The sequence below is a fragment of the Scyliorhinus torazame genome, chromosome 8 (genome assembly GCF_047496885.1).
Source record: "Scyliorhinus torazame isolate Kashiwa2021f chromosome 8, sScyTor2.1, whole genome shotgun sequence".
NCBI classification, from domain to species: Eukaryota; Metazoa; Chordata; class Chondrichthyes; order Carcharhiniformes; family Scyliorhinidae; genus Scyliorhinus; species Scyliorhinus torazame.
The window spans coordinates 46,473,796-46,495,214 of record NC_092714.1 but is presented as its reverse complement, the minus strand read 5'-3'; the positions used below and the strand labels follow the sequence as shown (position 1 = coordinate 46,495,214).

Sequence of the window (21,419 nt, the reverse complement as noted above, 5' to 3'; positions counted from 1 at the left end):
AGAAGTCCCAGTTGATGTGGCAGCATGTATTTCTACATGCATGTTATAGTTTGGAGCCATGAATAGTGATGGCAAAGGCCCCAATTTTCTTTCCATCATGTGACTGATGAGGAATGTCTCTTGCTCTTACTGCCTGCCATTGGTGTAAGCTGTAACATTTGCAGGTTGATTATCAATATGTTTGAGTTACAAAGACAATGCACAGAGAGTACAGGGCAAGCGCTTAATCCATCTCATTGCTTGCTCCAAAATCCAAATCAAATTCAAATTTTGGCCAGTTCATGGTTTCCACAAGAGATACATACAAGATGTTTTGCATGTTGAACATCACTTGTAGGAAGCACTGAGGGTGGCAAGGGTGCAGAATTTGCTCTGGGTGGGGGACTTCAATGTCCATCACTAGAGTGGTTCAGTAGTACTGCCACAGATCCAGCTGGCCGGGTCCAAAAGGACATAGCTGCCAGACTGCGACTGCAATTGGTGGTGAGGGAACCAACAAGAGGGAAAAACACACTTGACCTCATCCTCACCTGCCTGCTGCAGATGCATCTGTCCATGACAGTATCGGTAGAAGTGACCACCGCACAGCCCTTGTGGAGACAGAGTCCCATCTTCAAATTGAGGATACCCCCCTTTGTGGTGTGTGGCACCTCCACCGTGCCAAATGAAATAGACTTCAAACAGATCTAACATCTCAAACTGGGCATCCATGAGGTGCTGTGGACCATCAGCAGAATTGTATTCAACTACAATCTGAAAACTCAGGTCTAGCATATCCCCCACACTACCATTATCACCAAGCCAGAGGATCAACCCTGGTTCAATGAAGAGCGCAGGAGAGCATGCCAGGAGCAATATCAGACATACCGAAAAATGTGGTGTCAACCTGGTGAAGCTACAATACAAGACTACTTGTGTGCCAAACAGCAAGTAATGGACAGAGCTAAGCAATTCCACAATGAACACATCAAATCTTAGCTCTGTAGTCCTGCCACATCCAGCCGTGAATGGTGACGGACAATTAAACAACTCACAGGAGGAGGAGGCTCCACAAATATCCCCATCCTCAATGATGGAGGAGCCCAACACATATGTGCAAAAGAGAAGGCTGAGGCATTTGCAACAATCTTCAGCCAGAAGTGCCGAGTGGATGATACATCTCGGTCTCCTCCGGAGGTCCCCAGCATCACAGATGTCAGTCATCAGCCAATACGATTCACTCTGTGTGCTATCGAGAAACGGTTGAAGGCAATGGATACTGAAAAGGTTATGGGCAATATCCCAACAATAGCAACAAAGATTTGTGCTCCGGAACTTGCCACACCCCTAGCCAAATTGTTCCAGTACAGCTACAACACTGGAATCTACCCGGCAATGTGGAAAATTGTCCACGTGTGTCCTGCACACAAGAAACAGGACAAATCCAACCCAGCTAATTATCGCCCGATCAGTCTACTCTCCATCATCAGCAAAATGATGGAAGGAGTCATCAACAGTGCTATTGAGCGGCACTTACTCAGCATTAACCTGCTCACGGACACTCAGTTTGGGTTCTGCCAGGATCACTCAGCTCCTGACCTCCTTACAGCCTTGATTCAAACATGGACAAAAGTGCTGCATACAGATGAGAGAGCGACTGTCCTTGACATCAAGGCAGCGTTTTTGTTTTTTTTAACAAACAATTTTAATGAGGTATTTTTTGGCATTACAAACAACAGTATAAAAACAGTGTACAAAGAACAATAAACATAGTGCAAACACTGACACCCATCTCTCCAAGACCCGCCTCTGTAACCCCCTATTCTACGCTACCCTACACCCCCCTGCAGACACTTAATTCTCCACAAAGAAGTCGATGAATGGTTGCCACCTCCAGGCGAACCCTAACACTGACCCTCTCAAGGCAAACTTAATCTTCTCCAGGCCGAGAAAGCTCGCCATGTCGGTTAACCAGGCCTCCGACTTCGGGGGCTTTGAGTCCCTCCAAACCAATAATATCCGTCTCCGGGCGACCAGGGAGGCAAAGGCCAGAACATCTGCCTCTTTCTCCTCCTGGACTCCCGGATCCACCCCAAAAATCGCCACCTCTGGACTCATTGCCAGCCTTGTTTTCAATATTCTGGACATGACGTCTGCAAACCCCTGCCAATATCCCCGAAGTTTTGGACACACCCAGAACATGTGGACATGGTTCGCTGGCCCTCCCGCACATTTTACACACCTGTCCTCCACCCCAAAGAATCTACTCATCCGGGCCATTGTTATGTGGGCCTGGTGGACCACCTTAAATTGGATCAAGCTGAGCCTGGCGCATGTAGCGGTCGTGTTGACTCTACTCAATGCGTCTGCCCATAGGCCATCCTCTATCTCTCCCCTAAGCTCCTCCTCCCACTTGCGCTTCAGCTCCTCGGTCTGCGTCTCCTCCGCCCCCATTAGTTCTTTGTAAATGTCCGAGATACTCCCCTCCCCCACCCATCCCCTAGACACTACCCCATCCTGGATCCCCCTTAGTGGCAGGAGTGGGAAGGATGATACCTGCTTGCGCAGCAAGTCCCGCATCTGTAAATATCTGAAGTAATTCCCTCTTGCCAACCCAAACTTCTCCTCCAGCGCCCTCAAGCTAGGGAAGCTCCCTTCCAAGAACAGGTCCCCCATCCTCTTGATTCCCGCCCTTCGCCATACTCGAAACCCCCCATCCAGGCTCCCTGGGGCAAACCGGTGGTTGTCACATATTGGGGACCAGACCAATGCTCCCACTGCTCCAACATATCTCCTCCACTTACCCCAGATCCTCAAGGCTGCCACCACCACGGGGCTGGTGGAGTACCTCTCCGGCGGGAACGGCAGAGGTACCGTTATCAACGCCCCCAAGCTGGTGCCCCTACATGAAGCTGCCTCCATCCGCTCCCAAACCGACCCCGCCCCCACCACCCATTTCCTTATCATAGCAATATTGGCCGCCCAGTAGTAATTACTGAAGTTTGGCAGGGCAAGCCCCCCCTTCCCCCCGATTCCTCTCGAGCATCGCCTTCTTCACCCGCGGGGACTTACCCGCCCACACAAAGCTCAAAATGATTTTATTAATCCCCTTAAAAAAGGACCGCGGGATGAAAATTGGGTGGCATTGGAATACAAATAAAAATCTCGGTAGGACCGTCATCTTAACCGTCTGCACCCTCCCAGCCAGCGACAGCGCTAGAGCAGCCCATCTCCGAAACCCACCCCTCATCTGCTCGACCAACCGGGACAAGTTCAACTTGTGTAACCGGCCCCAGTCGTGCGCCACTTGTATCCCTAGGTACCTAAAAGTGTCCCCCCCTAACCTAAACGGTAGCTCTCCCAGCCGACCCTCCTGACCTCTTGCCTGGACTACAAACATCTCGCTCTTTGTCATGTTCAGTTTATATCCCGAAAACCGGCCAAATTCCCCCAAAGTCGCCAGGATCTCACCCATCCCTGCCCCTGGATCTGTTACTTATAAGAGCAGGTCGTCTGCGTACAACGAGACCCTATGTTCCCCCCCACGCCCCAAACCAGCCCCTTCCAATCCCTTGAAGCTCTCAGAGCAATTGCTAGCGGCTCTATATCTAATGCAAATAGCAGTGGGGAGAGGGGGCATCCCTGTCTTGTCCCCCGGTGCAGTCTAAAATAGTCCGTGGTCGTCCTTACTCCGGGGCCTGGTACAATAGCCTAACCCAGTCAATAAAGCCCCTACCAAACCCAAATCGTCCCAACACCTCCCATAGATAGTCCCACTCCACCCGGTCAAACGCCTTCTCTGCATCCATGGCCACCACTACCTCAACCTCCCTACTCTCCGGGGGCATCATAATCACGTTGAGCAGCCTTCTTATATTGGCCACCAACTGCCTGCCCTTGACAAACCCGGTTTGATCCTCCGGAATCACATCCGGCACACAATCTTCAATCCTGGAGGCCAAAACTTTGGTCAGCAGCTTGGCGTCCACATTAAGCACCGAGATCGGCCTATAGACCCACATAGCTCCGGGTTCTTGTCCCGCTTCAATATTAATGAAATAGTGGCCTGTGACATCGGCGGGGGCAGCACCCCTCTATCCCTCGCCTCATTGAAAACTTTGACCAACAACGGCCCTAATATCCCCGATAATTTCTTATAAAATTCCATCGGATACCCGTCCAGCCCCAGGGCCTTACCTGACTGCATTGCCTTCAAGCCCTCAGCTACTTCTTCGGCCCTGATCGGGGCCCCCAGCCTATCCACCAGCTCTCGGTCCACTTTGGGAATGTCAGTCCATCCAAAAAGCGCCTCATCCCCTCGGGCCCCATGGGGGGTTCCGAGCAATAGAGTCCACTGTAAAAGTCCCTGAATGCCCTGTTTAGCCCAGCCGAGTCCCCTACCAGATTCCCCTCCCCATCGACCACCTTTTCTAGTTCCCTGGTCGCCTCCCTCTTCCTAAGCTGCTGTGCCAGCATTCTGCTGGCCTTCTCCCCATGTTCATAAAACTCCCCCCTCGCCTTTCTAAGCTGCTCCACTGCCTTACCTGTGGCCAACACCCCGAACTCAGCCTGCAGCCTCCGACGTTCCCTGAACAGCTCCACCCCCAGGGTCATTGCATTGGAGAGTGTAATAGTTATTGCGGACAAAATGTCCTGTAAGTTGTTAGGGACTGTTATGTATGGATTCAATTGGGTTGTAACCCCAAAAGTTGACTCTATTGAATGTGCAAGTGGTGTTATTGCAAAGTAGAAAAACAAACAAACAAATAATGGCAAGTATACACTCCATACTGTAAGGAAAATGATAACGGACAAAAGGGATTTGAAGAAAACTGAGTATTGTCTCATGTAAACCGGGGCTGGCAGACTACATGGTTCGGTACAATGTTAGATGTTAGTGTGAGGAAGTCAGGAATAAAAACAGGATTGATTGAAGCTTCTGCAATTCATCAAGCAAGATAATCAGTGGATAGTACATGATATCATAATTTACCATTCCAATGCAAAACGGAAAGCACTTACTAAAAAAAAAAGAAAATAATACCAGTGAGGGATGAAAACCTTTTTGGTCGCTGGTGGACTGAGTTGTGTGCTGTTTCTAAGGGACATGAGGAAGCTTTTACGGTGCTGCTATCCCAAGGTAATCAGATGCCTTGGAGGTAGTGGAACACACGGATATAGCTATTGCGTTACCTTCCTGAGTAGCGACAGCTATGGTTCACAGTGATTGGACTTGAGGCAAGAACAATACAAAGAGTCTATCGCCACTAGTCTGTGGGATGGTTGAATTTACAGTTGATTTCCATACACAGTTTACAAATCATGACATGTACACACACATGACAAGGGGATAGCTGCTAGTCAGTACAACTAGAAGGGGGATATAAACCCTACAGTAGGATTCAGCTCAGAGTCAGCTCTCATAGCTCGGTCATGGGGTTTTACCTGATGCATGGATTGATAATACTTGTTATTATAATTGTATATTGTATAATCATTGGATGCCTTAATATGTATTGTAAGATGACTATGGCTCGGATGATGCCGATAGACTCCTAGATTATCATAGAATTTACAGTGCAGAAGGAGGCCATTCGGCCCATCGAGTCTGCACCGACTCTTGGAGAGAGCACCCTACCCAAGGTCAACACCTCCATCCTATCCCCATAACCCAGTAACCCCACCCAACACTAACGGCAATTTTGGACACTAAGGGCAATTTATCATGGCCAATCCATCTAACCTGCACATCTTTGGACTGTGGGAGGAAACCTGAGCACCCGGAGGAAACCCACGCACACAAGGGGAGGATGTGCAGACTCCGCACAGACAGTGACCCAAGCCGGAATCGAACCTGGGACCCTGGAGCTGTGAAGCAATTGTGCTATCCACAATGCTACCGTGCAGCCCACATCACTCACCAAGATTACATCCCGTTACTGGCGACCATCAAACCAGAAGGAACCCGGACGGAGAGCCAGTGGCTGTAAAAATGGGATGAGGTGTTTATGTACGGAATGTAATGATTTGCGGGACGGTCTTTCAGACCAGACATTGATGCAGGTTATTAACCCGGGGATGTTTATAATGAACACTGGGAGTTGTATGCCTAACCAAACTCCAAATTTGGACCGAGACAGCAACAGGACTATTGTTGGTCTGGCGAATTGTTAGCACACTTTTTGACCATTAGGGGGAATACTTACCCACACCTTTCTCTGGCGATAGAGACCCTCGTGGCAGAGGTGACAGAAAATATAATATGCCTGTTCTCCATCTGCACGGAACGGAGGTTTAGCGTAACCCAGGCGTCAGGCCAATGCACCTGCCACAACGCCACCGGTGTCCCGTTGTCGGCGGGTAGCGAAAGGGAATGTTGGTTAGGAGGCGGCATAGTAGTTATCATAGAATAAAAAGGAGAGAATGAGGAATTGAAGTAAAGAAAAGAGCATTAGACTGGGATGACCAGTTAGAATAGTGCATTATGGACATTAATTTGGGTTGCAGGGAGTGAACAAAGAGATGGGCAAAGCATGGCGAGAGGGGGAGGGGTGGCTATCAGGACTGGTTCTTTGCACAAAGGATGCTGCAAAGGATGCTGGGAGGCAGAGGCACAGAGGAAGGAAAGGAATGTGTAATGAGCCTATCAGAATCAGTGGCAGTTAGATTATATGACCAGGTCAAGGAAAGGGCCTATCGGAATCTTGTATTCGTGTTTGTGGAACTTGATACTGCATGAATGTATATGAGACCACATGTGTTGCCTCCCTTTGTCTCACTCGCTCTGGGAGTTTCAAGAGACAAGGGTCTCCTGCCTTCATCAGAGGGAGTGTAAGCTTGCAAGCTATTTGAAATAAAACAAAGGAATTTCTAAATCCGAACTCAGCTTTTGATTGAGACCAGACTGGACAGAAAGAACTCAATTTCTTCACATGCTAACCCTCCACCAGCGACGAACAGTGACAACCGTGTGTACCATCTACAAGATGCACTGCGGTAACTCAACAAGCTTCCAAACCACGACCACTACCGTCTAGAAGGACAAGAGCAGCAGATGCCTGGGAACTCCACCACCTGGAGGTTCCCCTCCAAGTCACTCACCACCCTGACTTGGAAATATATCGCCGTTCCTTCACTGTCGCTGGAGCAACATGCTGGAACTCCCTTCCTAACAGCACAGTGGGTGTACCTACACCTCAAGGGCTGCAGCGGTTCAAGAACGCAACTCACCACCACCTTCTGAAGGGCAACTAGGGATGGGCAATAAATGTTGGCCTAATCAGCAATGCCCACATTGCTTAAATTAAATTTTTTTTTAAAGATCCATGCTGACAAGGCATTGCACCTCATCTTGGGCTTGAGCTCAGCCAAAAGGCTGAGAGTGATGGCAACTTCCATGGCCATAGAATTCTGGAATTGGGGCAGCACGGTGGTGCAGTGGTTAGCACTGCAGCCTCACGGCGCCGAGGTCCCAGGTTCGATCCCGGCTCTGGGTCACATCCATGTGGAGTTTGCACATTCTGGATTGGATTGGATTGGATTTGTTTATTGTCACGTGTACCGAGGTACAGTGAAAAGTATTTTTCTGCGAGCAGCTCAACAGATCATTAAGTACATGAGAAGAAAATGGAATAAAAGAAAATGCATAATAGGGCAACACAACATATACAATGTAACTACATAAGCACTGGCATTGGATGAAGCATTCAGGGTGTAGTGTTAATGAGGTCAGTCCATAAGAGGGTCATTTAGGAGTCTGGTGACAGTGGGGAAGAAGCTGTTTTTGAGTCTGTTCGTGCGTGTTCTCAGACTTCTGTATCTCCTGCCCGATGGAAGAAGTTGGAAGAGTGAGTAAGCCAGGTGGGAGGGATCTTTGATTATGCTGCCCGCTTTCCCCAGGCAGCGGGAGGTGTAGATGGAGTCAATGGATGGGAGGCAGGTTTGTGTGATGGACTGGGCGGTGTTCACGACTCTCTGAAGTTTCTTGCGATCCTGGGCTGAGCAGTTGCCATACCAGGCTGTGATGCAGCCCGATAGGATGCTTTTTATGGTGCATCTGTAAAAGTTGGTAAGGGTTAATGTGGACATGCCAAATTTCCTTAGTTTCCTGAGGAAGTATAGGTGCTGTTGTCCTTGCTTGGTGGTAGCGTCGACGTGGGTGGACCAGGACAGATTTTTGGAGATGTGCACTCCTAGGAATTTGAAACTGCTAACCATCTCCACCTCGGCCCCGTTGATGCTGACAGGGGTGTGTACAGTACTTTGCTTCCTGAAGTCAATTACCAGCTCTTTAGTTTTGCTGGCATTGAGGGAGAGATTGTTGTCGCTACACCACTCCACTAGATTCTCTATCTCCCTCCTGTATTCGGACTCATCGTTATTCAAGATCCGGCCCACTATGGTCGTATCGTCAGCAAACTTGTAAATGGAGTTGGAACCAAGTTTTGCCACGCAGTCGTGTGTGTACAGGGAGTAGAGCAGTGGGCTAAGTACGAAGCCTTGCGGGGCGCCGGTGTTGAGGACTATTGTGGAGGAGGTGTTGTTGTTCATTCTTACTGATTGTGGTCTGTTGGTCAGAAAATCGAGGATCCAGTTGCAGAGTGGGGAGCCAAGTCCTAGGTTTTGGAGCTTTGGTATGAGCTTGGCTGGGATTATGATGTTGAAGGCGGAGCTGTAGTCAATAAATAGGAGTCTAATGTAGGAGTCCTTGTTTTCGAGATGCTCTAGGGATGAGTGTAGGGCCAGGGAAATGGTGTCTGATGTGGACTGGTTGCAGCGGTATGCGAATTGCAGTGGATCAAGGCGTTCTGGGAGTATGGAGGTGATGCGCTTCATGATCAACCTCTCGAAGAACTTCATTACGACTGAAGTCAGGGCCACTGGTCGGTAGTCATTGAGGCACGTTGCCTGGTTCTTCTTTGGTACCGGTATGATGGCGGTCTTCTTGAAGCAGGTGGGGACCTCGGAGTGGAGTAGGGACAGGTTAAAGATGGCCGCAAATACCTCTGCCAGCTGGTCCGCGCAGGCTCTGAGTGCACGACCAGGGATCCCGTCTGGGCCCGTCGCCTTCCAAGGGTTCACTTTCAGGAAGGCCAATCTGACTTCGGAAGCTGTGATGGTGGGTATGGGTGAATTGTGGGCTGCTGGGGCACTCAACAGCGGATTGTTGGTTACCTGCTCGAACCGAGCATAGAATGCATTGAGTTCATCGGGGAGGGGTGCGCTGCTGCCAGAGATACTGTACGGCTTTGCTTTGTAGCCCGTTATATGTTGTTTAGTCCTTCCCACAACCGCCGAGAATCTGTCTGTGACTCTAGCTTGGTTTTATATTCTCTCTTGGCATCTCTGATGGCTTTGCGGAGGTCGTACCTGGATTTCTTGTATAGGTCAGTGTCGTCTGCCTTGAACGCCTCAGATCTGTCCTTCAGTAGGGAGTCAATCTCGCGATTGAGTCATGGTTTTCGGTTGGGAAACGCACGTACTGCTTTCTTTGGCACACAGTCGTCCACACATTTGCTGATGAAGTCTGTGACGGTGGTGGCATACTCATTTAAGTTGGTCGCTGAGTTCTTAAATATGGCCCAGTCCACTGTCTCTAAGCAGTCACGTAAGAACTCTTCTGTCTCCTCGGACCAGCACTGCACAACCTTCTTAGCTGGATTCTCCTGCTTGAGCCCATTCTCCCCGTGTCTGTGTGTGTTTCGCTCCCACAACCCAAAGCTGTGCAGGGCAGGTGCCACGCTAAATTACCCCTTAACTGGAAAAAATGAATTGGGTACTCTAAATTTATAATAAAAAAATACTTCTGGAGTTGGACATGAACACGGAGCTCCGGGCAGGAAGGTTACCCACCGCTCCAGAACACCTCCTTTTAACATCAGTGATCCTTGGCATAATACCATGTTTTATCCCATAGAAGCATCAAAGGCCGCTTCAGCATGGGTGCCAGTTTAAGAGAGCCATGTTTGTTGCTAAAGAGTTGCCCGTCTGTTTCAATCTCACCCCACAATAAAGAGACTGATCAGTTCACTCATAGCGAAACAGCTGCCAATGAGGAATACCTGGCCTTGCAGGAGGAGCAGGGAGGGAACCTCAAGCTGCCTCTCAGCGGCACCAACTGGATGGCGCGTGGGCAATTAGGAAATGAACTCGTCTTTTTTGGAGCGCAAGAGTTCCTTCAACTGAAATTATCTGGTTGGAGAAATCAACGTGGCACCGCTGCAGAATCAGTCCGCTCTTCAGCACCAAACTTTGATTTGGATGCCTGGAGTTTTTTTTGTGTGACAGAAACACATTTACATTCAAGATCGAACGATCGAAAAATCCGTGTGGGATGTTTGGCCGAATCAAACCATCTGAGACTTGCCACATCGACCCTCCGGAGAGAGCGAGGCAAAATAGAGGCTTTGTGGTGTGAGTGCCCGCAGTTACTCTGTCTGCCCGGGAGGTGGCGCCGGCGCCCAGGGTGTGATTGACAGCTCGGCCGACCATTGGGAGGTGGCGGCTGAGACGTGCGGCCCGGGCGCTGACCAATAGGCATCCGGAGGGGTGGGCCCACCGGTCTGAATGCCTCACAGCGGGATCCGCGGCCGCCGCCGAGTTAAAGCTGGGGCAGCTTTTGAAACATTGGCGCGGCTTCAACACACACAAAAGAAGCGATGGAAGTATGACATCCAGAACATCTGGAGCAAGGATCTCTTCACTTTGAGAGAGGGGAGGCTGCATGGAGAATCTTTTAAGCACTTTGGGGCAAGTGAATCAATATTTAAAATGGTCAAAACTTTTAAAGAGCTGAAATCCGACCGTTTGTTCCATTTTGCCTCTGTTTTTCTCTCTTGTTACTGTTCTCCAAAAGAAATAAGTGGGTGGCTTCAATCGCCCTGAGACTTTTATTTGACTCATTGTCTGACTATGAAGCATCGGTGACTCGAAGTTAAATTCCCGGGCGCAGATTTGGGACTGAATCGTTTACTAATCTGTAATGTTTCCCGCATCAAAAACACCCCCCCACTCCTTTTAACATATGGAAACAGTTAGTTGTCAAGACAGGAGTATAGCAGAAAGTGTTCAGCAGGTCTAGCAGCACCTGTGAAGAGACAGAGAGAGACAGACAGAGTTCACTTTTCAGGTTGGTAATTTTTTGTTGCTGCAATCTCTAAGCCAGACTGTGTTTGTCTAAGTAACACCGATGTGAGACTTCTGAGAGTTTGTTCCCTGGGTTGTTCCAGAGGGTTTCTATTTTAGATGTTGGTCTAGACCCAGCAGAGTGGATTAGCAAAATGAATGCCCCCCCCCCTTCTGCACTGTAGGGATTCTGTGAAAAGGGCACTTTTCATTTAGAATTTAATAATATCCGACGCTGTCTCTGATTTTTATGTCGTTTACTTTCATCTCTTTCATCATTCAAGCATTAGTTTTGAAGATGTGTGACTCTGAATAATATCCTTCCCCGTGCACATGTGCAGTTCTATATTGCACACACTACTCGACAAACATGCACTTATGCAGGGTTTGACTGAGAGCATTTATTACGCATCCTGCCCCAACGTATTAATTTATCCTATAATATCATGAGGGCTGAAACTGGATTTCATATTATTTTTAGTGTGTTGAAACAAAGTTGTTATTTCTAGTGGAGTGTTCACTTGGGCAATCCTGATTGGTGTAGATTTAGGTCTGAGTGAGGATCTTAAAGCTACAAACAGATTTTCAATGTTTTGGATGGAATTGTTCAGTTTTACAAAATATATAATTGAGTCACTTTTAAGTAGAATCAAGCGTCATAATCATTTCTAACCAACATCAGTGGCACGTTCTGCTACACGTCAACAATTCTTCCAAAAGAAGCCAGTTGTGTAAACAATTCTGAGAAAGAAATCTGAAGTTTAAAAAATGTATTTTTCATTTATTGCAAAAAATATTTCATTACAATAAATGATGGCGTGAAATTATATTTCAATAAACTATATTCGCGGAAACATTGCCCAAAGAGGGTGGTAGAAGCAGATTCAACTGTGACTTTCAAAAAGGAATTGGATAAGCATTTGAAGGGAAAACATTTACAGGGTTACGAGAAGGTGTAATATTGGGAGTGGAAATAGCTAAGCTGCTCTTTCAGAGAGCTGTCATGGACTCGACTGGCCAAATGGCCTTGTTTCATTCTGGTAACAATTCTGTTAGTCTAACTGACCACTCTCTACACAGTGCTAATCTTGTGAAAATTCGGAATAATTCTCCATTTAAAATAAACACATTTTATCCTACTATGATTGGTGTATGGCACTGTAAATTGTGAGACATATAAACCAGTAATGTTCTGAGCTGCCCCTTTGACCTGCTGTATGCTAGCTATTCTCAGTTGGGGCACTTTTACAATTGACTTAAATACCCCTGGGTCAAGGAACAGGAAATCAGTTGGGGTTCCTGATCTTATCAGAAATGTGAGGACATGGTCAAACTCAATCAGTGACGTTCCCACAGTTGAACACTCTGCAGGCATGCATTGTCAGGCTTCACATGTGAAGTAATGACTCATTGAGCAAGACACAAGTTGGCATCTGATATGTCAGGAACTGTACAAATTTAAAAGAGCAGGAAGAGAAAATAATTGGCATGGGGCAAATGTCATACAAAATCAGGATGATCATATGCACTCTAATATTACCTTGGATGTCAGTGGTTGCCTGGTTGGTTTGATGGTTCAATAGGTAGATATTCCTGATATACAAATCGTGAAAGTCCCAGGCTTTATCCGTCAACAAAGACATTGGTCATTTCATGTTGTTGTGAGATATATGAAGTTGAGGTTGCAATCAGTTCAGCCATGTTCTCACTCACCTGATGAAGGAGCAATGCTATGAAAGCTAGTGATTCCAAATAAACCTGTTGGACTTTAACCTGGTGTTGTAAGACCTCTTACTATGCCCACCCTAGACCAACGCTGGCATCTCCACATCATGTTCTTCTTGAATGACAGAGTGGGCTCAAGGGGTCGAATGGCCTACTCCTGTTTCTAATTCATATGTTCAGGTTGTCACATGAGTGTAAGTTTGCCAATCCTATGCCAGTTGGGAGCATGGAAACGGCAAAGACACGAGTGCTGATTTTCTAATCATCAAGCATGAGGCTATGAGATTGATTCATTGAGCCTATAGTGATGTTTCTTTGTATTTAATATGTGTTACAATTTTTGTGAAGTTCTTTAATTATTTAGTTTAGAACAGGAATACCATAATTTGACAGTGTTAAGCTTAAGTAGATTCCACCTTTAGTACATGAAAGAGAAAATGCTGGAAAATCTCAGCAGGTCTGGTAGCATCTGTAGGGAGAGAAAAGTGCTAACGCTTCGAGTCCAATGACTCTTTGTCAAAGCTTTGAGAAAGAGTCATTGGACTCGAAGCATTAGCTCTTTTCTCTCCCTACAGATGCTGCCGGACCTGCTGAGATTTTCCAGCATTTTCTCTTTCATTTCAGATTCCAGCATCAGCAGTAATTTGCTTTTATTTAGTACATGAAATGTTGCCTCAGCAGATCATTGATAACATTCTGATATTAAGCAAATTATTGCCAAGTGAGGTTCCACAGCATACCCAATGCTGTTAGATAGGTAACAAACATATTTTATTGTTGTTAATTTGTCGGTCTCCCAGTTGATTGCATGAAAAGCAATCTCACTTTCTCTCTTTAAAAATCTTTCCCACCAAGTTTCCTTCACCCCCTTTAGTTTCAGAAAGTGTTGCTTCTCAATGGCATATGGTTGTATCGGTTGCCCTCCCGGTAGCTTGCCGTAACTGTTCATGTGTGAGGTTTGACAATGAGTATCATTGGACGTTTTTACCATGAGGAAATTGGATCAATGCCAGTCTTGGTCCTGTGCTTACTCAGTGTCCACACAGAGCTTCCAGCAGAGGCCACTGCACAACAGTCAGGAGCAGGAACCCTGGAAAATGTTGTTTTGCACTTGTTAAGAACCCCATTGCTGTTCAGGCCGGGGCATTCCAAATCCCAGAAGGGAAACATAGAACGGCATTTCTTAACTGATTTACTTTTTGATTTGGGGAAAAAAATGCGATAAAAGAGATGAAACCCGGCAAGGATGGGGGTCAGTCTTGTTGTCAATATTCAAGTAACAAGATGTTTATTAAACACAAAGAACAATATCTACAATAATGGTTACTCAGACAGTTTGCTTAAATTATCATCCCATCCATCTATGTAGTTACATTGTGTATTTTATGTTTGCCCTATTATGTATTTTCTTTTCATGTACGGAATGATCTATTTGAGCTGCACACAGAACAATACTTTTCACTATACCTCGGCACACGTGACAATAAACCAATCCAAATCTATCTACTTTCTTAAACTCCAAGAATACACCTTCTCCAAAACAACATCCCATAGGTTTTAACACTTATGAATCAAATCCAACAAATAATTATTGCATATGACCTGTAGCTTCCTTGTGGGGACCTTCTGGTTTAGAGTAGAATGTCTAGGGTCTCACACAGATAGACCTCTGCTGCTTTCTTTTTTGCACAACAGCTTGATTCTCTGAGAGAATCTAGGTGCCTAGACTGCTAGTCTCCACTTTGCTTAATAAAGTGTCTGTTTCACCCTGCTACTAGGTCAATCTGCATCTGACAAGTCCTCACTGCAGCTAAATCCCTATCAGTTTCTTTTTTTAGCCAATTCTTTACTTTTCATTTAATTTCAACTTCTGGACACACTCTTTAAAGTAGTGTGTTGAGCACAGACTGCCGTTCACCAACTATTGTTCCAGTTGAGATAAGGCAGTTCAATAAAATTTGGATAACCAGGTACAGCATAGTACCACACTTTATCCATGGGATTAAAGGATGAGTCAGCTATGCCTTTCTCTTATTTCTAACCTCCATGTCCCTGCCATTCCCTTTGCAGTTGAAATGCCATATCTCGATTCACTACCTGACTTAAAGACCAATTTGAGAATGGGAGTTCAATATGTGTGGTTTAATGGCCATTGATTCCTGTCTTTGGAAGACTTGCTGGTTGTCTTGAATAAATTGCATTTGAAATTATACTTGGAGGTTTCAATTCTAATTGATTAACATGATCTTTTTTTGGCACAACCTGATTCATTCTAATTGGAATTCTAAGTAGCACATATGAATAATTATAACCTTAATACCGCTGATTAATCCTGTTCTTCACAGGCACAGCGGAAAAGAAAAACATTTTTTTAAAAATGCTGGTCTCACAGGTAACATGACATCTTGTTCACTACTAAATATGTTAAAAAAATCCTTTATTGGTCTGTAGGCTCTCAATCTGCAACCATCTTCCTCCTCTCTCCTGGTTAGTAACCTGAACCAAGTAATCAAATATTTATTCCCATTGTTTCCAGTTTTCTACATGTTTTAACCCTCCTTTGCTTAAGTAACTAAGTGTTGGTTTCACGGACAGTGACAACCATTCAGGATTTTGCCAAGCAACAATCAATTATGTGCAGAAAAATAAATATTTAAAAAGCACCTTTCACACCCTCAATGCCCAAAGTGCTTGACAGTCAGTTAATTTCTTCTGAGGCGCATTGACTATTATGTAGGCAAATATGGGAGTTAGTTGTTTTACAAACACCAATCGGATAAATAACCTGTTTTCGTAGATCATGGTGTTTATGTCGACCTTCAAAACCTCAAATTGTTTCAATAAAATGGGGGTTAACTTATATGCCAAGTATAAAATATGAACCACTGGTGTTGGTGTAGGCGGTCGCCATTTTGAAATGTGAAAGAAACGTAACACTGGCAATTGAAATTAATGCAATTTGAAAGATTTTATTGAATGAGTTGGTTTTGAAAGATTTTATTGAATGAATTGGTTCTACAAGACCACCTTTAACCACAATCAATACTTAAAAAGAAAACAGCAAATTCATTGTCTTCGATATCTGACATGAAGAGTCTGATTCAGACTCATTCTGAATCACTTTGGCAGGGCATCACCCATCATAAAATCCCCACTCTGGATTAGATGTGGTGCTTTCGATTTCATAATCATCTTCTCCGCCCATTGAATTGGATTTACCCACAATGTTTGAACGACCTGATGGCAGTTGGTGCAGTTGATGACAAAACAACACAAAGTACCAGGCGGGGCAGGAGCATACCTCCCCTCTTTGTGAAGGTTTATTTTACTCTTCCAATGTTCCAGTGGTGGGCATTCTGTGAGGCCTACCCGGGTTCTAAGTGTGGCCCAGGAGACATATTGTTGGCTGTGGCCCATGCGCAGAGTGCCAGATTCTGCTTGTATTATCCGTTTAGTTTCCTTTATATTGACCATGAGAGCGGTGCAATCCCTCTGTGTCTAATCAAAGGATAAATATTTATGGTATTTTTACCATTTGAAGTTGATGACAGTTCTATTAAGATATGAATGATTAAACATTTTCCATAACTTATTGTCAAATATTCAGTGTGTGTTAAATGCTTTCTTATTCCTGGGGTCATGGTTAGTAAAGAAGCCCGATTTCAACCTTGAGGCCCATTGAGATGATGGAAGGCCACTCATGCAGCCCACTCACTAACCTAGGTTTCCCATCACTGACCTATTCCATTCTGTGCGAGTATGATCCTTGAATGGCTTGTTGAGGCACACACTCAGTTGAACAACGGAAGTTCAACTCCTATGATATAATTGCAATTGTCCTGTTATTTCTTCACAGGTACCACTCTAGTTAAGCTCTGGTTTAAGCTCTGGTTAAATGCATGTTAAACAAAGGTGTTTCCATGTATAGCTGTTTTGGCTTCAGTGTGGGTGTTTTGGTTTCAGTTCAAACTATGTTTCTGTTGTGCTGAGAGAGTTTACAATGGGAAAAATAAACATGAGCTTGGAGGAGGATTGAGATGTTGCTCAGCAACCAGGGCACTTTTAGGGAGAAGATCTTTTTGAATTTAGTTTTAACCGGAAGCCAGAGTAGAGAAGAGCTTCACAGGGAGAGAGGGAACATCTCTCGCAGCTTTGCTCAAGGAAAAACCATACAATGGAGTAAGGAGCAAGAAAGCAAGTGCCAGAAATCAAAATAACAGCTAGTTAAGGAAACTAGAGAAATGAAGAGAGGTTTCCAGGAAGTCTGAAGTTAAAGGAGCAGAGGAAACTGGAAGTAGAATAGGGTTCTCTTCATCAAAGGCATTGACAGAGTCAGGAAGGAGTTGGCTAGTGAGAAGCCAGAAAGATATGGGGCGTCATTCTCCGACCCCCCAGAGGGTCGGAGAATGGCCGTTGGCCGCCGTGAATCCCGCCCCCGCCGGTTGCCGAAGTCTCCGAAGGGAGAAAAGTCGGCGGGGCATTAATGTCGCCGCTGCCGCGGAGAATGTCACGGGTCTGCGCAAGGCAGCCGATTTTCGGCCTGCCGATATTCTCCCTTCCGGATGGGCCAAAGTCCCGTCGACGTGATGACCGTTCACGTCGACGTGAATCAAACCTCCTTTTCATCGGCGTGACCCTGTGCTCCAGGTTCACGCTGACCAGCGTGGAGGTGAGTGATGGCCTGGGGGTTGGCTCTGGGCAGGCAATGGCGTGACCGCAGTCTGAATGCGTGAGGAGAGGTGTGTCTCGGGTTGTGTGTGTGTGTGTGCGGCGGGGGGGGGGGGGGTGGTGGTTAGAGTAGGCTGGGCTCCGGGGGAGTGCCGGGAGGGGGTCCGTGCCGGGGAGGTGGATGGGGGGTCCGTGCCGGGGTGGAGATTGGGGGGGGTCCGTGCCGGGGTGGAGGTTGGGGGGGGGTCCGTGCCGGGGTGAGGTTGGGGGGGGGGGGTGTCCGTGCCGGTGTGAGGTTGGGGGGGGTTCGAGCTGGGGTGGAAGTTGGGGGGGGGGTCCGTGCCGGGGTGGAGGTTGGGGGGGGGGTCCATGCTGGGGTGGAGGTTAGGGGGTGGGGTCCGTGCCGGGGTGAGGTTGGGGGGGGGTCCGTGCTGGGTTGGAGGTTGGGGGGGGGTCCGTGCTGGGGTGGAGGTTGGGGGGGGGTGTCCGTGCCGGGGTGAGGTTGGGGGGGGGGGGTCCGTGCTGGGTTGGAGGTTGGGGGGGTTCCGTGCTGGGGTGGAGGTTGGGGGGGGGGTCCGTGCTGGGGTGGAGGGTGGGGGGGTCCGTGCTGGGGTGGAGGTTGGGGGGGGGGGGGGGTCCGTGCCGGGGTGGAGGTTGGGGGGGGGGGGTCCGTGCCGAGGAGGGGGATGGGAGGGCAAGTGAGTTGGTCCACCTGGCCAGGTGCCAGCCTCCAACAGTTGGACCCATGCGGTCCATGCCACCTGGCTGGGGGGAGGAGGGGATATGGGCAATGATGACATGTCGTCGTTCCCCTCCCCCCACCAGGCCGTCATGTTTTCAGATCATCCAGCGATGTTGGCCGCCGTGGTGGCAGCCGCTCATGTCTATGTTGCCCTGGATGAGGAGGAGGAGGAGGAGCGTGCCAGAGAGGCGGCGCAGGCTGCCGCAGAGGGGCAGGCGGCAGCCGCCCAGGCTGGAGGGACACCTGACCGACAGGACGAGGAGGGGGAGGAGGACGTCGCGGCCCCACGGCAACGGAGGCACACGAGGGCGCCCCGTGTGTACCGGCCCCGGCAGTCATACCAGGACCACACGGACCGGGAATGCAGGAGGAGACTCCGGATGAGCCGGGAAACCGTGGCACACATCTGCCACCTGCTGGCACACCTGTCACCGCGTGGCACTGGCGGGGGACACCCTCTCCCCGTGTCCGTCAAGGTTACGGTGGCCCTGAACTTTTATGCAACGGGGTCATTCCAGGCACCGAGTGGGGACCTGTCCGGCATATCGCAGACATCGGTGCACCGGTGCATCCGGGCAGTGACAGATGCCCTATATGCCATGGCGCACCGCTACATCCGCTTCCCCGTGGACCGGGCCAGCCAAGATGCCCGGGCCGTGGGCCTCTCTGCCGTGGCCGGGTTCCCCATGGTCCAGGGCGCGATCGATGGGATGCACGTCGCCGTGCGGCCACCTGCAGATAACAGGGCCGTGTTCACTAATAGGAAGGGGACCTATTCGATGAACGTACAGGTGGTCTGCGACCACCGCATGATGATCCTGCACGTCTGCGCCCGTCACCCAGGCAGTGTACACGACTCATTCGTGTTGTCGCGGTCATCCATCCCCGGCATGTACGAGGGACGCCATCCCCGGCTGAGGGGCAGGTTGCTGGGCGACAGGGGCTACCCATTGCGATCGTGGCTGATGACGCCTATACGGAGGCCACGCAATGAGGCGTAGAACCGCTATAATGATGCCCATGTAGCGACAAGGGGAGTGATCGAGAGGTGCTTTGGCGTGCTGAAGATGTGTTTCAGGTGCCTGGACCTCTCTGGGGGCGCCCTCCAGTATCGGTCAGATAGGGTCGGCCGCATCATTGTGGTGTGCTGCGTCCTGCACAACATAGCCCAACAGAGGGGCGATGTGCCACAGGCAGAGGAGGGCGGAGTGGAGGAGCAGCAGGAAGAGGCCCAGTCCTCCCCTGATGAGGGGGATGGGGGCAATGGTCAGGGCAGACGGGGTAGACACAGGCGGGTGGCTGTCCACCGTTACCGGCTGGCCTAGCGGGCACGGGACAGACTGATAGACGCCCGCTTCACTGACTAGATGGGCGTGGGAATCGGGTAGTATGGCCACAGACCGCACACCATGGCAACAGCCGACCACCCACACCCCCCATCCATCCACCCACCCAGCACCCTCACCCCCCTCCCCAACCCCACCCACCCCACCCGCATGCACACCCCCCCCCCCCCCATTGCCGATCCACCTGCGGCACAACGGGCCGGGCTCACACAGTTGCGGGTGGACGCGTGTCTATCGCAGGCCATGGAGGATGATGACAACCCGCCCTGCGATGAGCTCCTGGCTCTACATCGTTGGACTATGTCTGACCCATGGCCACAGTACCACCATCCACCCGGACCATCCCTGCATGCGGCTGTGACACTGCAGCGCACGGTCCCGTCCTCTGCCCGGGGGATGTTGATGGCGGCCCAGGGGGAAGGGGGCAGACTCACCTGGGGCTGAGGTAAGACCACCCCTCACACACACACTTGCGCTCAACGTACATGACACCCCCGCACGCTTTGGACAGAGCACAAAGGCAGCTTCGGTAGGTGTAACATTGACTTTAATAACCAAAGGAGTTCATGCACGTGCCCTAGCCCCTAAAACTCATCTGTGCCCTGCACCCGTGCCAACTTACTCAGTGTCTAATTGTTTGGCCTTACGGGCCCTTTGATTACGTCTACGTGGTTCCCCAGACGGTACAGCAGAACTGGAGGTGGACTCCTGTGATTCCTGCCCTCTGACACTGGATCCCTTTGGCGGCCGTTTCCTGGGGCGTCCTGGCCTAGATGGGCCAGGCTGCGGCCCGGGCGACTGGGATGGCGAGCTGCCAGCCTGTCATGCCCGTTGCCCACCCGATGCATCTGGGACGGAAGGGGGGGAGTCCGAGGTGTCGCGGTGTACCGGGACCTCCCCTACAGAGGGAGCCGGGACGGACCACACCACCTCCTCCTCCCTCGGGGTGCCCGATGGCCCCCAGGCCTCTACATGGGTGGGGGATGCGAACGGACTGGCCATCCGACGCCCCCCCGACATCTGGCGCTGCCAGTCCTGGAGGCCCGTGCTGGTATCGACAGGGGTCTGCAGGTTTGCAGCCATGGAGCCCAGGGGGTTGGCAAACCCTGTCTGTGACAGTGCGACGCCGGCTCGCACATGGCCACTGGCGCCGATGCCCTCAGCGATGGCCTGCAGAGACTGGGCCATGGCCTGCTGAGACTGGGCAATGGCCTGCAGAGACTGGGCCATGGCCTGCTGAGACTGGGCTATGGCGTTGAGCGCCTCTGCCATCTGGCGCTGGCACTGGCTCATGGCCTCCTGTGAGAGGGCAGCCATTTCCTGGGCCACAGACGCCGCCTGCACGGAAGGCCCCAGGCCTCGCAAACCGTTCCCCATGTCTGACACCGTCGCGCCCATTGCCTCCACCGCGGACGCCACCCGTGCAGTGTCGGCCTGGGTGGCACGCATGACCGGCACCACTCCCAGCTCCTGGACGCTGGTGGACTCCTCCACCTGCGACCGCAGCCACCGCAAGCCGCCCGTCACCCTCTTCGCTCGTCTCCGGGTCGGTGGTTGCATCGGATCTATGTGTGGGTGTGGTAACTGCAGGAACCCGGGATCCATCTGGGCGGCAGATGTTCGCTTGGGCTGGACTGCCCTCCGACCGCCCGGTCCCTCTGCTGCTCCTACCTCCACCTGCTGTACCGGGACGGCTGTGTTATGCGCACCAGTGAGTGTACCAGACGCCTCATCACTAAAGTGCCCAACCGTGGTGAGTGTTTCTGCGATGGTGGAGGGTGTTGGTGACAGCAGTGGCGTTGTGTCGTGCTCTTCATCCCACTCTGAGTCCATGG

At 49.7% G+C, this 21,419-nt stretch overlaps 1 protein-coding gene across 2 annotated transcripts in view; it reads left to right on the top strand.

Annotated features, from left to right (window-relative positions):
- Nucleotides 1–10,557: 10,557 nt before the first annotated feature.
- The window catches only part of tmem45a (transmembrane protein 45a), a 141,870-nt gene continuing 131,008 nt past the window's right edge, over nucleotides 10,558–21,419 (top strand). The window contains exon 1 of one of the 2 annotated variants that reach the window (XM_072513482.1): nucleotides 10,558–10,728. The gene's annotated coding sequence lies outside the window, so the exon portion shown is untranslated. Of the gene's footprint in view, nucleotides 11,108–21,419 lie in introns of both variants that reach the window. The other variant, XM_072513483.1, reaches the window with a different exon arrangement.